The sequence below is a fragment of the Octopus sinensis genome, linkage group LG7 (genome assembly GCF_006345805.1).
Source record: "Octopus sinensis linkage group LG7, ASM634580v1, whole genome shotgun sequence".
Lineage (NCBI taxonomy): Eukaryota > Metazoa > Mollusca > Cephalopoda > Octopoda > Octopodidae > Octopus > Octopus sinensis.
Window position 1 is genome coordinate 92,061,692 of NC_043003.1, and position 11,230 is coordinate 92,072,921.

General features: G+C 37.7%; 1 long non-coding RNA gene across 1 annotated transcript in view; it reads right to left on the minus strand.

Moving 5' to 3' along the window:
* Positions 1–414: 414 nt before the first annotated feature.
* LOC115214011 overlaps positions 415–11,230 on the minus strand; it is a 22,263-nt gene continuing 11,447 nt past the window's right edge. The window contains exons 2-3 of the long non-coding RNA XR_003881877.2: positions 2,823–2,924; positions 415–622 (exon numbers count right to left, since the gene is read on the minus strand). This is a non-coding gene — a long non-coding RNA (uncharacterized LOC115214011). The remainder of the gene's footprint in view (positions 623–2,822; positions 2,925–11,230) is intronic.

The following is an 11,230-nucleotide window of genomic DNA, read 5'->3' on the forward strand; positions in this document are numbered from 1 at the left end:
CAACAACAACAATAATAATAATCATAATAATAATGATAATAATAATAATAATAATAATGTGGACACTGAAGCCTTTAGTGATGGGTGATGCTGAAATGTGTTAGGCTGTGGGATTTTAATGTACACAAATCATTAATCCACCTAATAAACTATCAAAATAAGTAGCAAACAGATGTATGCATGTTGTATGGACGTTGTGGTGTGTGTTTTTGTATGTATGCACGTTTTTTTAGATATTTTTTTCAAAACTTTTATTGTTAATATCTTAATTTCTAATTGTTTATAAACGTCCTTTTCTAAACATGTCAAAGCATAACTTTCAGCATCACTTTCATCGCTGGTGTTCATCATCCCATCACACAAAAAGGAGCATCACTGTCTCCTATTTCAGTTATCATCCCTTTCTTTTCCGCATCTTGTACGAATTCTCTTCCTTTTTCCAAACTCTGCTTTCTTTCAAATATTTTATTTGCGTTTCTCATTGACAGCAATGTTACATTTATGGTAAGTTTCGAAGGTTTTGTCTGTGAGACAGCGATAAGTATAGCTACTACCATAGAATTCACCACAGGCTTCACAGGTTCCAGCATATGAATAAAGAGTCGCCCCTTTCGGAATTGATCTACAACGAATAAATGCACATTTAATCTCGAGTCATACAATAGAACCTTGACCTGCTAAAAGCAGCAGTCAATTCGTCCTCAAATCATAACCGTTGTTATAAAAAAAAAAAATGAGACAGTGGTGGTGGTGTTGGATTTTCGTCGGTCAACGATGAGGATTCAATTGTTTAATCAACTGAATTACCTGCCCCTGAATTAATATGCAAGTGATTGAGCATTCAACAGACGTGTACCCTTAACATAATTCTCAGACCTAATGCTTTTAACCTTTCATCTAGCTAAAGTCACATCCCTCTGTTTTGTAGCCCCTCTCAGTCAAAGGGGATTTTAGTTTTCCAAACTGCATGGCGACGTTACTAGTGCTGGTACCACAAAAAAGAAAAAAGGACCCACTATACTTTATGAAGTGGTTGGCATTATGTAAAACTATGTCGTGGACATACGAATGTGGCAGGATTATCTGTTTCTCAATTGACTGGAAGAAATGACGTACACAATCAATTTTCAATCCTTATTAGGGTCTCATCAGAGGTTTTTACATCATTTCACCAATCTCAGAGAAATACAGCCAATCTGTTTGTATATGTAGCTGTGTGGTAATTAGCTTGCTTCCCAACCACATGGTTCTGGGTTCAGTTCCACTGCGAGGCGTCTTGGGCAAGTATCTTCTACTATAGCCTCGGACTGACCAAAGTCATGTGAGTGGATTTGGTAGACGGAAACTGAAAGAAGATCGTCATATATATATATGTGTGTGTCTGTGTTTGTTCCCCCACTATCGCTTGACAACCAGTGCTGGTGTGTTTAAGTCCCCGTATCTTAGCAGTTCGACTTAAGATACCAATATAATAAGCACTAGGCTTACAAAGAATAAGTCCAGGGGTCGATTTGCTCCAGCATAGCCGCAGTTTAATGGTTGTAGCAAATAAAAGAAGAAAAAAAATAGCTCCAGAAAGCAAGAGCTGTTTTTATGTGTACTTTTGTCTTGACATTATGTGATGGTTACAAACGAGCGAGCGATGTTCGTGTTCGTTTCCTGCCTTCCGTGAAAACCATAACTGGTTACGGGGAAATATTACTTTAGAAACAGTTAAGGTTTGGGCGACAGGAAGGCATCCGGCCGTAGACAACCTGCCTTAGTAAATTCCGTCTGACCCATGCAAGCATGGAAAAGTGAACGTTAAACAATGATGATGAAGATTTTGGATCTTGTAGCAAATTAAAACCGTTCTGTTACAAAATCAACTGTACAAACACCCAGTCCAGATTTCTCTTTAAAATATCTAGCCTATACTATATACTATTATATACTATGTTATTTTCTTTAACTGCTAAGTGTGAGTGGCAAGCTCCGGTGCATAGAGGTAGGCCTTGATTCCAGTCAGTTTGGATTCTTGAATTTCACTGTTAATATTGCGTGAGGCAGAGCTACTGTTATTTCCTATTTGCTTCTTTCTAGAAATCAAAGAAAATGACTACTATTCTCTTCAAACTTTGCTTTTGTGATTTGGACATCTGTTTCAAATTTGAGCATCCAAGATTGTGTCACCTGTTTCAAACCATATTTCTTAATCTAAAGAAATTTATCAGTAGCTGATTAAAAAAAAAAACCATCGAGAATATAGGTTAAATATTTTATCGAACCTATTTGTCTTACGGTTTGGTCCTGCTTCACTGTTCCATGGACCAAAACGAAGGAGGTGTTACACATCGCTTGATCTGCTATAAATAACACCCAAAATCTCCCTTATAAGAAAAAAAGGATAAGGTAGTCATAGATACTTATAATAAAAATAAATAAAATGATGGGATAGCTGCAGCTGGAACATTTGATCATAGATTTTTCACTTCGGCGAACCAAATTGAAAGAGTTGAACTGCAGTCGCTCAGTCTGCTAGAAGTAGCAGCCAAATCTTCAAATCACTTTCATTGTAAGAAAAAGCAAAGGCCACATTGGATAAGGTAGTCATATATATATATATATAATATATATATATATATATATATATTATATATATATATATATATATATAATGATAGAAAAAAACAAAACAATGGACTCGTCACAACTGGAACACCGTTGAAGTTTGACCGTAGTTCTGTTGGATGGGAGCAAACCTGGAGGTGAACAACAACTTCAGTGTTTTTGCGGATGAATAGCATGAAATGTTAAAATAAAATGTGAGCAAAATGTCTTACCTTCTGATCTCGTCCAGAGTCATACTGCTTCCATAACTGCACATCAAGGTACAAATTAAAGCAATAATAGCCACGCGTGGTAAACTCATCATCATTGTTAACCTGTCTATATATAAATATAAAAGAAAATGAAAAAGGACCCCATTAAAATAGTATTTTTGCTGCAAAGTGTAATGCTGACGGAACAAGCAAAGTTATTTGAAGCTATTTTTGTAGAAAGCTGTCATTTCAAATCCATTACATTGTAAAACGATTTTTGTCTTTGGGAAGCAACTGTTATTTGCTATTTGCTTACCACTAGAAAATACGAAACGGCTAATATTTCCTTCAAACTTTGCTTTTATTACATTTATTCAAACTTCAAAGAATCCCTCTCAACACATGGCTATGATGTTCCCCAACTACTCCTGCTCATCATAGTCAGCCACTAAAGGATGTGCTCAAGTGGTTAAGGTCAAACAACTGACAAGCAAATCTATGGTACTGAGCAGAATATGTTATAACGATATTTCTGCTTGAGTGACTCAGCGCTGAATTTGTCTGAATTGTAATGGAAAATAGGTCAGTTTCAAAACATTGCCGTCCAGATGTCCAAATCACAAAAGCAAAGTTTGAAGAGAATTGTAGTCATTTCCTTTGATTTCTACAAAGAAGCAAATAGAGAATAACAGTGACAAAAAAAAAAAAAAAGAAGTTACACAGTATTACAATTGACAATTCTTTATCGAAATTACTGGGACCCCAACGTGTTTCAGATCTCAGAATATTTTTTATATTTGCATCTATAAAACGGCGCAGCTTGGGGATGGGACCTAAATCTAAACACAGCATCCATTTACATTTCATAATATAGCTTATACATATACTCTGAATGTAATTTTATATAAATTTTTTAATGATTTTTTTATACATAACACCGTCAGAAAAGTAAGATGTCAGTCTCTACCAAAGATGTCATGTTTTGATTAAAAGTTTACAATATACGTACGCCATTTGTATTTTATTTTATCGCTATACAAATATTAGTTTTTATGTAAGGTATTGAATATGATTACATGTAAATGTGATGAAGGCTGGAAATAAAGTCAGCATTTCATTTTTAAAGTAATGTGCAAGGACTGATCTAGTCATGTTACACTCATACATGGAGGTGAAATTCAGACCTTACGTAAAAACAACAACAAAACCCGTTTTGTGCTTACTGTACAAAAACAAAAAACAAAAGACATTGATCACCGCTTACTGATTTAAACATAAGCGCAGACCTAGATATTACAATTACGTCAGATCCGAGAAACTTGAAGGAGAGGGTATATTATAAATGACACCACTGTGCATTGGAAAGTTCGGCAAGTTATCAGTATTCACATACAAAGAATGCAACGATAGCGTGTCATGTCAGCATCAAAATAAATAACTTTCGGATTTTGGAATTTAGGATAAATGATTTTCAATTTGGTTTATTATGATATGGTTTTACATTTACTTAGTTCACTTAGCTGTTAGCTAATATAGGTTGATGACGAGTTGAGTACAAAACGCCAACAACAAATGGAACCCTTTATCATACCAGTACCTTCAATAAAGATCATCTCATATTTTTCTGAGATGTTTATAAGAAGTGTTTCAAACTTTGAGAGGTGTGAAGTAAATTATTCTTAGCGGTGAAGCTTGAAATAAATAAAGCTGCAGTTTGTAGAAAATTGGGTCTTAAAATATCTTGGATGAGGTGGGGGAAACAAAAGATATTTAGAGATGGGACACGAACTCGTATTTTCTATAAACATGACAGACGCTCGAGCGTCTAAAGCAACAGTTTGAAGTTTCTCCCTCCATTTTAGATGTTCTGCTCTTACTATTGAGACTTGAAAGATCTTTATAAGAATTTAGAATCTTGAAGAGATTTTCTCGTCTAAGGGTTCTTTAAAACTCAATATTGTACGTGCTGTTATTTATAGCATTAGCTACTTCGAGTCCCAGCGTTAAAATTGATTCACGTAAATCTTTTTAAAGTTCGACCTGACGTTTTATTTTAAGGTTTCTACGACCAACGACTGATGGATGGAAAGGAGGAGAACTGATCTGAATTCTCGTAACAGTGAACTCTGCTAAAAGCTTTCATGCATCAAATGATACACGAGTTACCCTTTTATATTTCAGTTGAAGTACACTGCTTTGTTTTAATAAATTTTGTCAATGGTGATGCATTTTAAAAACAATTTAGTCACTATTAGGCTGTGTTTGGAACAAATTAAAATGAAAAGTAGGATCACTTTAAAACAGGATGTTTATATCATAGAACCAAGTATCAGTCTCACGTAGGTTGGTATCAAAAGAGTTAAACTGGGCAAGGAATTAAGTCTACCTTTGAAAACAGTAGCTTGTGCACACTTTCCGTTTACCAAATTTCAATCACAAGGTCCTGATCACCTGATGCTAAGGCAGGAAAATTTGCCCAAAGTTCCACAGCTGTGATGCAAAATGAGCTTGAATCAAGTAATCAGATGAGAGCTGAAACTGGACCCAACAAACCATTATTTTACCATTTTTGTATATTTCATTTACGTTGTCTTATAACACATAGCTGCAAATAGGCACTAGGAAAGAACAGTTCTTTGAGTTCTTTACCTTTTCTAAGACTGGTGTATCTTGAGGGATATTTCGCTGCTATTTCTAGTAAGTCAAGGCTTCTTGTTAGATGCCGAGAACCTTGAATAGCAATTAACTCTCGAAGAAATCGGCTTGTGATTGATTTCAACGACGAATTGTTACCATTTTACTTCATTTCTATTGCTAATGTCAGGGAAAAATAACACCGTTTCTTTTAGCTATTACGTGATGTAAAGACAAGAAGACACAAATGCGTAGATCATGTGTATGCACACGTACATAATTCAGACACGACGGGCTTCTTTCAGTTTCCGTCTACCAAATCCTCTCACAATACTTTGGTCAGATCTGGATTAAGTAGAAAACACTTGCTACTCAAGGTGCTACACAGTGGGACTAAATCTACGTTTTAACTACACAGTGATATCTGCACCAATATATATATATATATTTTGAAGATGACCCAGGGTCTGGACGTCCTGCAACTGGCTACCACTACCGAAGAAAACATTGATCGTGTTCATCACATGGTGATGGATAACAGGCGATTGGCTATAAATCAAAGACCCAATGCCATTAGCATCTCCCGTGAGAGAGATGAGAATATTTTGCGCAATGAACTTGGCATGACGAAGGTCTCTGCTCGGTGGATGTCACGTCTTTGGACACCTAATCTAAAGCTCAGGAAAAGAGACAAAAGGGGTTTTGTTTCACCAAGCAAATCCTTAGTTTCAATGGCTGCTGTGTGTGATTATGGCTTTGAACTGGTTGATCAGTTTCCCTATTCTCTTGATTTGATTCCATCTGTTCCTCAAAATAAATAAATAAATAAAATAAAATTATTCCCCAAAACACTTGGCTGGGAAAGAATATAGCAGTTATAACGACGTCATATCTGCTGTTGATGATTTAACCAACAGGATGAAAGCTTCCAATGGGATCCAAGCACTGCAACACCAATGACGAATGGAAAAAATGTGTGGGTCGCAAGGGGAACTATACTCTCTCTTTTACTCTTTTACTCTTTTACTTGTTTCAATCATTTGACTGCGGCCATGCTGGAGCACCGCCTTTAATCGAGCAACTCGACCCCGGGACTTATTCTTTTGTAAGCCCAGTACTTATTCTATCGGTCTCTTTTGCCGAACCGCTAAGTAACGGGGACATAAACACACCAGCATCGGTTGTCAAGCAATGCTAGGGGGACAAACACAGACACACAAACACACACACACACACGCATATATACGCATATATATATATATATATAATATATATATATATACATATATACGACGGGCTTCTTTCAGTTTCCGTCTACCAAATCCACTCACAAGGCTTTGGTCGGCTCGAGGCTATAGTAGAAGACACTTGCCCAAGGTTCCACGCAGTGGGACTGAACCCGGAACCATGTGGTTGGTAAACAAACTACTTACCACACAGCCAAACCTTATTTGGTCACATTCCATGAGTGTATCCTGGTCAGCCTATGAACTCTTCGTCCGCTCCTCGTGTATATATATATATATGCGCACGCACACACACACACACGCACACACACACACACACACACACACACACACACACACACACACACACACACACACACACACACACACAGTATGCGGAAAGTATTTCAGGATATATTTGGTAATTTAATAAAACAACTTTAATCTAGCAAAAGTGGAGGCGCCATGGCCCAGTGGTTAGGGCAGCGGGCTCGCGGTTTCGATTCACAGACCTGGCGTTGTGTGTGTTTATTGAACGAAAACACCTAAAAGCTCCACGAGGCTCCGGCAGGGGGTGGTGGCAACCCCTGTTGTACTCTTTCGCCCCAATTTTCTCTCACTCTTTCTTCCTGTTTCTTGAGTAACGCCGCAATGGACTGGCGTCCCGTCCAGCTGGGGGGGGGGGGCACATACGCCACAGAGACCGGGAAACCTGGCCCATGAGCCTGGCTAGGCTTGAAAAGGGCGAGAAAAAAAATCTAGCAAAAACCATACTACTGATGGGGCTTTCTGCAATTTATTGTTTAAAGTGATTAAATGTTTGTGCTGTACATAAACTTCCTTCCTCCATCCAGTCGACATTGTTTGTAAAGGTGCACGGTGCACCGCACGCCAGATGTTGAAGTGATTGTAGAGCTACGATAGATTAAGTTTTTTGTTCAAGAATATAGCGCCCAGTCCGGGAATCGAAACCGCAAGCTTGCGATCGTGAAAGCAGCACCATGATCACTAGGCTACATGCCTTCATTCACATACATACATACACACATACATACATACATACATACATACATACATACATACATACATACATACATACATACATACACACATGCATACATACGTACATACATACACACATACATACATACACTACATATATGCATGCATACATACACACACACATGCGTGCATACATACATACATACATACATACATACATACATACATACATACATACATACATACATACATACATACATACATGCTGATAGCTGTATAAACGATTGAAAATGGAACCCAAATACTCCAACATGTTGTTTGAAGTTTCGAAGACGCAGATAACTGCCGATGTCGTCAGATGTTCTGGATCTGAGTCAGTCATGAAATCTCTTCGAAGTGACCCATTGATCAGTTCATATTGTGTGGATGAATTGTTGGAACTGCTATCTCTGATAATTCCACGTAGTATAGGAGATAATCTAGTAACCTCCTACTTGACCTACAGTGAGATTTTACACTGCAGTGATGATAGATAGCAATGCAAAAGAATGTCCATATTATTCTAAATGGCGGTTATTGGACTTTTGGTGTTATGTTACATATCAGTATTTTTACAACACCACTGCGACACCTAGTGGTGTGTTATGCTTAGCTGTGTGATGCATTCATAGCTGAGTATTAGCGCTGGTAGACTGCGCTAGCCGTTTGAGAGAGGGGTTAATCTTACTATGGGCAGGTTTAGATTATTTACTCAGCAGGTGTGTATTGTTCAGCTAAAATAAACAACCTTTCTGGTGACTAATTCGACAGGTCATTTCATTAATAGATTATTTTGCTGATGGCAACTATACGATGGCTTAGTTTTCTTGTTAGTGGATAGTGCAGTTGTTGCAGTATGTGCACTTTCTCACGGAAACAGAGTTGACAATTACAAGGTTCAGGTAAATTAGAGGAAGCAGTGTCAAGGATAGTCCATGTGTTGAGGAGAAATAGCTTCATCAGTCCCCCAGAGTTTCCAGACGAAGCGGGGTCGAGAAGTAAAGATTTTCCTCTTCCTGTATTCAAAAGAGTGCGAACGTTGTCTTAAACTTCCTTTGAAATCATTGGCTGTAAGATCCGTGTAGTTCCTCTGGTAGCATCGGATGAGGTGTTGCTAGCTCTATAAACCGGAGCCTTTGAGAGGTAGTACTATCTAATGAGCAGCTGGTGGTATTTAGGCAGTGACAGGCTGGAGTATGAAATAGAGTCGGTGGATATGTAATTTTCCTTTTGTTGTGTGCGATTTTGGACGCGATATTATCTAAGCATGACTAGCTAACTTGACATATGGTTAAACAGAGGATTGAACCACATTAGTCTTCTATTTCTAACTCTCTTTTGGTATATATGTATATGTATATATATATATACGTTTAAATATTTGTTGTGCAAGATTTTTTATGAGAAGTCGTGTGTTGAAACAGATATTGTTATATTTCGGAATGGTCATATTGCCAGTTTAGCCAATAAAGATTAAGATTAATGTAAAAAATAAATAACACTGAAGTAAAATAACACCAAATATATAGTGCGTGTGTTTTTATTGGCTAAACTGGCAATATGACCATTCCGAAATATAACAATATATATATATATATGTACACACACACACACACACACACACACACCACACACACACACACACACACACATATATATATATATATGGGTACCCAAAAGTAACCGGAAACGTTCTCTGTGGGACAAGCTCATTGTAGTTCAGGCTTCCGCCGCTAGAAGCCTTTTGATACGATCCTCAGGTATCAGTCTGCCGACGAGCGTTGTTCGCAAAGATTGTACAAAAAAAACACCCCCCAAAAAACATAAAACAAAAGAAAAAAAACAACAAAAAAAAACAAAAAACCTCAAACAAACAAGCAAGAGACAGAGACGGGTGAGGGGACAATAAATAAGGTGTATTAGTTTGACGCTCATGAAAAATGGAAGAGTCTTTGACGTTTCGAGTCTTTGCTCTTCTACAAAAAATAATGAGGAGAGAAAACAGATGGAGAGAGAGGAAAAAAAGGAGGGAAGAAAGGTGTTCAGATTAACGGTTGCAGATAGTGCAGGCAGAGCTGTGTAACCACACAGCTCGGATCCTAACTATAGTTTCGGGTTCATACCTCAAGTGTTTTCTGTTACTGCTCCGGGCTTACCAAAACCTTTTGAGTGGATTTGGTTGGCCAAATCCATCGTATATGTATTTGTGAGTGTGTGCGCGCGCGTGTATGTTTATGTATGTTCTTGCACGGGTGTGCGTGTGCGCATGTGTGTGTTAGTATCTTCTTGTTTTGACATCGTACCATAGTTATAAATGAGTGCAATTGTCAAACAAGTAGTGCCATCCATTTTCCAATATTCTTCGAAAAAAAAATGGCTGGCCATAGGGATATATTTCTTCGCTTGGAAACAAATGAGGATTGGCGACAGGAAGGGCATCCAACCGAAGAAAATTTGCTCCAATAAACTCCGGTCGACTCATGCAAGCATAACAAAATGGGCATTAAACCGATGATGATGTTGATGATGGGGATGAGGTTGATGATGATGATAATGATGATGCACACATACTCACACGCGCCCATGCATATATACATAGATTGTTACAAAAATATAATAGCTATGCAGGCGTTGTGGTAAAGATATACAGAGACAGGCTGTAATGTAGATGTATAAATAGAACAATGTTAATTGTTATTCTCACAATGAAAAGTGAATTGACGAAGCATAAAGAGACAGATATGACACTTATTAGATATGAGTCAAAACGAAGAAGCACCTCATTAACACACATCTTAAACGACAAATGTTTGTAAGAACGGGATGATCCACTCCTTTGTTACTTCCACTGAATAGCGATGGAATGACTTATCAGTTTTCGTTCTAACGAACATTGTCTTGGTTCTCAAAATGTGCGCATATTTCACACACACACACACACACACACACACACACACACACACACACACACACACACGCGCACACACACACACACACACACACACACAGAGTGTAATAAAGTCCGTTACATGGTAGTCGGTTTTCTGTGCACACGGTATTCCATTATCAATTATGGACTAAGAAATGTCATAGAGGATACTCTCAACTTTGAGGTGGCGGATGTGAATGACCAAGGAGGTAGATCGTTTTCTAGAAATGTTCGAGAAGGTGCTCAGGTGAGCAAGAAATCAGCGTGTAAAATTGGTCATTGCTCCAACATAAATTCCAGTGGGTTCGTGTGGTGGTATCTACATTATAGTGTGAGCAATGGCACCCCTAGGGGAAATTAATCATATTCTAAAGTTGCAAGTTTACTTACCACAGGTTACGGGCGGTGCACTATTAGCCATGTGGAGATAAGTGTAGTTAACACAATTATCAGGCTTATGATTAAAACTATGAATTTTACCATCATCGTTATTAGCATAAAATTGTTGGCATAATTATAATTATTATTATTCGTCATATTGGTACATATATTATTACAGTAATTGCTCTTACTACATGTATTCACGTTACCGTCATTAA